We start from the raw sequence: 6881 nt of genomic DNA, 5'->3' as shown, positions 1-6881 counted from the left end.
TATTGCCAGGTAACTGTGGTGGGGAGTTTACCTAGCTATTGGCAGGGAACTGTGGGGTGGAGCTTAGACAATGCTAAAATTCACCCCTACACAAAGAGGGAGCACTGAGTGGTAACAAGAAATTAAGAAAGTTAAAGCAAAGACATTGGAGCATAAATTGTTATAAAGGGTAAGCAGTGGGAGTCTCCTCAGGAAAGTGATGTGCATACTTGGCTCCCCGGGGCCCTGCCCTCCTGCCTGCCTAGGTATGGTCTCCATTGCTCCCTCAGATGGCTGAACAATGAGCAGTGGGCCCTGGGTAGGAGGCCTGGGGCTATGGGGCTCTGAAAGGGAGGGAAGGCAGGCGGGCGGGCAGTGGGGGCTTGGCGGATCTCTATATGGCTAAGGCTCTGTTGCCTCTGGCTGTCCGGCTGTCGCGCTCAGCTGTCCGCTCCTATGGAGTCTTCTGCAAGGGGCTGACCTGCAGGCTGCTCCTCTTCTTTGACTTAACTGGCTTGGCGGCTGCGCATCAACTTTCCCTACCTCTACATCTTGGCTTCCATGATACTCAACGTATGCCTGCAGGTTCACATTGAGATCCACTGAAAGCCATCCTTGACTGATAGGCCTCACCCGACTCACTGCATCAGAGGGCACAGAGCATGAAGGCTGGGAGAGGGACCCTGGGTGTCTGCCTGGCCAAGCAGTCCCAAGGAGGTGACCCGTACAAACTAGCATGTGGCCTTAAGGAAAGAAGTCAGAAGAGGAACCCCAGAGCATCAGTTGTGCCTTCTTGGACAGACCTGCCTATAGCAGATAGCCATAGAAAGTCACTGGCCATGGCGGTGGCAGCCTCAGACATGAAGCATGGTCAGAGCAAGGCCAGCCTCCTGAGTCATGGTGGCTTCAAAGTGCTTCAGTCTCTGAAAGAATTAATGGGGAGAAGTTCAGCTCCAGCAGCCTCCCTCGGCAAGGCTGTGGCTCTGTCCCCTGCTCCTTCAGAAGAACAACTAGCCGGGATGTCCTGTGGCATTGGGGATGCACTAGGAAGTGCCTGGCCAGGAAAAGAGCCCAGAGCCACTGACAACCGTGGACAATACCTCAAAGGAGAGTCCTGGGTGTCAGGACAGCCAGGCCATCCAAAACTGAGGGAAGTGGGATTCCTAAGAGGTGACCCACTAAGTGCTGTCCCCAAGGGGCTAGGCACCTGGTCAGAACTGTCTCACCGATACTCTGAGCTGTGCCAGCTGCCGTATGCTTACCCCTATTATAAAGTTCTCCCAGAAGATGAGCTGAGATGTGTGTCCCTTGACCGTTTCAATCCCGTGCTTTCAGAGGAAACAGTAAAAGGTGAGAAAGCTCTCAAGTACTTCAGATGGTCTGCAGATAGTCATGGGGTCACTGACTCTGCAATCTTCCAGATTAGCAAGTCTCTGATGCCATAGTTAAGGTTCAAGCAGAACAATAAAAATAGCAGATTAATTTTAAAGGTTGTCTTACAGTTTCTTTTGCATTAAGTCTGGTGTATGCTGCAGCCATTCAGTTCGTGCTGTTTCCTGTGAACCAGACACACCTCGGTGGTTGATGCAGAAGGACGTTTTTCCGAGCATACTCTCAATCCTTTCGGAAAGATGCTCAGAACTGGGAACCCCCCCCCCGGGAAAATGATTGATCTACCCCATATAAGATCAGACAGGAACCTTTAGCACAGAGTTCTAAATCATGGAGACCCATCCTTAAGGACAAGCATTCGGATGCTACCTGCCTCAGCTCACCTCTGGCCATCTGATGGAAGTGGAGGTCTGTAGGCTATGCCCTCCACTTCTTGTAAGCCTTGCTTTGGTCATGAAGAGTCTTGCTTACCATTTCTGCACTGTACTGACTCGGTGACCTGCAGCCAGAGGTCCCTTCTCACATGTCCCCCTCTTTCCGCCTGAGTTGCAGTTTTTAATGGAGGCACTTTGGAGAAGTTGCAATATTTAATTGAGGATAATTTAAAATTACAGAAGAGTTTGAGGCTTTCCTGCTGACAGAACATAGATGGCAAATGAAGCAATGAAGCATTTTCCTTTACACCGGCCCAGGACTTGTGATTTCTTTTACATTAAGATTTTTTTCCAAAGTGACTTTCGCTTTGTGGTTTGTTGATAACTTCAATAAAGGTCATTTAAAGGGTGGACATTTTAAAGCCTCCCTACCCAAGACAGAGTTTAAAACAGCCATGGGAGAATGGGGAACCTGACTGTATATGTCATTTATATTGTGTCCTAAATTACTATGCCATGGGCTATTTAAGTGTTTTGGGAAAGTCTGTTCTTTAGCACAAAAAAGTGGGGGTAAGTATTAATTTGAGGTGAAGGAACATGGAGGATGTTTAAATAAAACACATTATACATGTGTTAGATTCTCCCCCAATAAGTATCATTTTAAACCCTGTTGGTTTTGGACACATGTAAACTTGACCTATTTCAACAGTGATTATAGCTCATGATTCTGGCTGTAATAAAGTTTACAAAGTGGTGAGAAGTCTCCCAGAAGGGTTCAGATGCTGACAACTAAGGAGCCGTTCATCCGTTTAACATTGGGGAAGAGAGTAGAATGGTTCCCCATAGATGAGATGCAGCTACACTCATCTTGTATCTTCCACATGGCTTTGCCATGAGTAGAAGAGCAAAAGGTTGAACAGTGGCCTCACTGCCCTCCCTCCCCTCCTTCTATGTAATGGTGATCACTGTACTTAGCTTACTGGTTATGCCTCATTCTAAAGTTAGCAAAGGAGTACACCAGTCAAACGAGATTGGTGGGTAAAAAGGTAAAGGGACAACACATCACATACCTTCTATAGTTGACTTCTGTAGAAACAAAGAGGTTACAAATATGTAAACATGGTTACATTAGAGATACAAAGATGAGTAAATGTAAGTTCCAGCTAATTCTCATTCATTTTAATAGCAAAGGAAGGCTGGTGTGTAGAAAGGCTGGCTTCATTTTAAAAAAAAATATGAACTAAGATTTGGTCAGCAAGTCCTCTTGAACAAATATTAGGTTTATTGTGTGTCTTAGGGTTTTATTGCTAGGAAGAGGCACCATGACCATAGCAACTCTTATAAAGGATAACATTTAATTGCACTGGCTTGTAGTTTCAGAGGGTTAGCCCATTATCATCATGGCAGGTCACATGGCAGTGTGTAGGCAGATGTGCTGGAAGAACATAGAGTTCTACATCTTGATCAGAAGGCAACCAGGGGGCTAGATTCCACACCACGTGTGCTTGAACATCTGTATGTCCTCAAAGCCTGACCTCCACAGTGATACATTTCCTCTAACATGGCCATACCTCCTAGTATGTATATCTGGGTCATTGTATTCTCCATATCTGCAGTTTTTGTAGACCTACCTAGGTAAGTTTTCTCGGGAATACAGAGGGAGATGTCATTACAAATGGAAATATCCTTTATGAATATACATTCGTTCTACAAGAGTCATTTTTCAGAGCTACTGTCTGTGTGGGAAGTCTCTTCCTTGAGGTGACATGGGTGCAGGCGTGATATCCCTCACTACCTGTGGCAGTCAGGAGAGCTGGCACTGGTGTCATGGCAGTAGGTGAACTGGCCCTACATCTCACAGGCTGCAGCACTCAGGAGAGTGGGCTCTGCACCTTACCTGAACTGCACAATAGAGCTGGCCCTGGTGGAAGAGATGTGTGTGAGCTGACCCAAGGGCATGAGAGTGGGGATATGGTATAGCATTATCTTAATAAAAGAAGGATGAATCCAAGTTATACATGGAGAGTAGTGTAAAAAGTTAGCACTACTTGCATACATACTGATAGTCATCTTAGCCTGAAAGATTCCTGGTAAATGTATAGAAAACACAAGACAGTTTTTATAATTTATACTCCATATAGAGTCATTTGTCATGATCCTTATTAAATATATGTTCACAGCATATCGCAGAATTTGTCAGAGGTGGCCCTGGTAATGGTGGAATTTTATGGAGAGTTTCAGACAGAAGACATCTCTTATCCTCATTTTGAATCACTTGCAGATTACTTTATATCAAGATTTAAATCATAGTTAACTTTGTTCGACAAAGGCAGCCTCTTAGTTGTTCTTGAACACACAGTGTCTTCTTAGGCTTTTATTTTTTAATTTATTTTTCCTCAAAGAGAGTATTGTAAGAGAGGAGGCAGCATATTCTGAGTGAGCATGGAAACTGAAAGAGGCATGCAGTCCTACTGTGACTACCCTGGGAGTTAGAACACGTTAATGAACACATGGAACTTCTGCTACACCTACTAAGATACAAATGGAACTACCAACCCTAGTCAACTCTTGATTCATGATTGTCAGTGACAGGTTTTGTGTCCCTCCATTTTTGATAGAGTAGTTATGGTTAAGGAAATGATTATTTCTGTCTTTAAACAAAGAAGAAACTGACATGATGTTATAGATCTACAGGTGAAGATACAGTCTCATGTATAACAGTGATACATACACAAATATCCAACTGAGAGGATAGCCACAAAAAATTATTGTTAGTGGGGAAAGTGGGAAACTTCAGTGTGGCTACTACATGATATTTTTGGAAGTAACAAAATAAATAATGTATAAACAGTAGAGAGAAATTGAGACTGGAAACAAGGTGTCTAGGGACAGAAAGCAGAGGCTGATATTGAAAACTGCTTGTCCTACAAGTCTTAAAACATGGCTTATGAACAACAGAATCCATGTAAGTGTGGAAGGAGAGTAGAGGGCTGGGCAGTGTTCAAGTGAACATGAATGGAGCCAGGATAAGATGGAACTTAGATATTTAAGAACTACCTCATGTCCAGATTGATCTGTGGGGAACACAGACTACCATCCACCAGGTTCATCTCAAGACTGTGTTCCAAAGCAATATAAGACATGGAAGATAATTATATCTGAAACTCACTTCCAGACACCAATATCTGATAAGGTCACTCAAGTGTCGATGATTTTCAGACTCAGGAACCTAGAATTATTGACTGTTCACGTGATGAGTTCATTTATCATGCAGGAGAAATTTTCTCTTAATGTTTCTTATGAGATTTTTTTCTGGTAGATCATCAAGGAAAGAAGATCGTCTCTACATATGTGTGTCTCTACACTTTAGCAGTAGTCCTTCCATGGTAAAGGCAGTGCTGAACAGAAGCATTCATTGGTCCCTCACTCATGAATTTGCTTTTGACTTGACCAACATCAGTTTCCATTCCAAGGAAACATCACATTTTGGAGGTGGGCTTCATTAGCCTTAAGAAAGTAAGCTTGTAAGTAGGCATGGGGAATTCAGAGTTCTTTACAAGACTCACAGGAGTCTCACTGATGAAGCTGATATAAACAGTAAGGACTATAGAGGGTGAGAACCCTGTTATCACTGCAGCATCCTACAAGACAAGAGTCGTCTGCAGGCATGCAACTTTCCTGAGTTCTTACCCAGAATCCAGTCACATGTTGCTGCCTTGAGCCACCTGTATTCCTGTGCTAATCTCTCAATCAAATGCCTGTCAGCAAAACTAGTAAACTCTTGATTCATGATAGAGTCTTGGGTGGAATCTTTCCTATGTCTGTCATTACACCCTGGTCTGAGGTGAGCAGACTCTCCTGTTCTTCACTGGAAAAATCACAGAATGGAGTGTCTTATTAATTGTGGTGGAAAACACATAAAGCAGTTTGATTTCCTGCTTGTGGTTTAAGAGCTGAGAAGTCATTCCACTTCAGGGAGCATGGCAGCAAGCAGGCAGTCATGGTCCTGCGCAGGAGCAGACAGCTTACATTTTGATCCACACTGGAGCACATACAGATAACTGGAAATTGCATGCTATTGTGTAACGAAAAAGCCTAGTGACATTTTCTTGTGACAAGGTCACACCTCCCACTCCTTCACAAATATTTCCCACCAACTGAGACCCAAGCATCAATTGTATGAGGCTGTAGGGTACTATTCTCATTCAAGGACCTCAGTGACTCTAAAGTTATAGACATTTGTGAGATGTCCTATACTTGTTATAGAGATGGGCAATCCTGGTACTTTGTCCAGAGCCAACATTAAATCTCCTCTGTGACAAGAGCACATCCATGGAAGTCTCTGCCTTGTGGAAGTGGAATTTCATTTGAAATTTTGATTTCATTGGAAAACCCATTGTGGGGACTTCATGCTCATAACTACACTTTCAGGAAAGTTCTCCAGGTTCAGAACACAGAGACAAAGGAAATCTCTTGGGGCCTGATACTAACCCTAGATGAAAGCAGAACTGGACAGCACTTATATGTTGTACTGGTTGTGGAGGCTCTGAGGTGCATCCTGTAGGTCAGCATGGAGCTTTGCAGCCATGCTAAGAGAAATGCTTCACCATGCAACTGGTAGGGTGTATACTGTCCTTCCTAATATCTTGGTGGGATCACACTTCATAAAACATGCAGGTGACAGCTAAGTGGACTTGGAACCCCACCATAGTCTCATGTTAGAAACATAGCAACATCTAGAAAGGGGATGTCTGTGCTTTAGAACACATAGATGAAGTTTAGGTTGACACTGTTCTTTGACATCCAAATGATTCAGCAACCACAGACCCAATGCATATGATGATGTAGGGGTTAGGTTTTCACAGCACATTTCTCTCTAACTTGTTCTTATCCTTCCCTGCCAGGTCACTATTCCCCCCTTTGGAAAAGGCAGGTTTCCACTGGTCCATGGTAGGTTGAAGGAGTAATCTTGTAAGCACTTTGAAATAAGCAATTGATTGAATTACAACATCAAGAGACTTTGGGCTTTGACTGTCTTGGGACTATTAAAGTCTATGGGCATGTTTAGAAGTGAATTGTCTTTCTTAGAAACAGATGAAAGTGAAACTCTCAGAGGCTTCCAGGTTAGAGAGTATG

At 43.7% G+C, this 6881-nt stretch overlaps 2 pseudogenes; both read left to right on the top strand.

Annotated features, from left to right (window-relative positions):
* Positions 1-377: 377 nt before the first annotated feature.
* Positions 378-585, top strand: LOC147000905 (small integral membrane protein 10-like protein 3 pseudogene; annotated as a pseudogene).
* Positions 586-641: 56 nt separating this feature from the next.
* LOC110288897 (protein FAM220A-like) lies at positions 642-1447 on the top strand (annotated as a pseudogene).
* Positions 1448-6881: the final 5434 nt, after the last annotated feature.

Source organism: Mus caroli, unplaced genomic scaffold (genome assembly GCF_978045245.1).
Source record: "Mus caroli unplaced genomic scaffold, Mus_caroli_1 scaffold_15, whole genome shotgun sequence".
NCBI lineage: Eukaryota > Metazoa > Chordata > Mammalia > Rodentia > Muridae > Mus > Mus caroli.
Note: the sequence above shows the minus strand (reverse complement) of the source record. Positions and strands in the feature narration are given on the sequence as shown.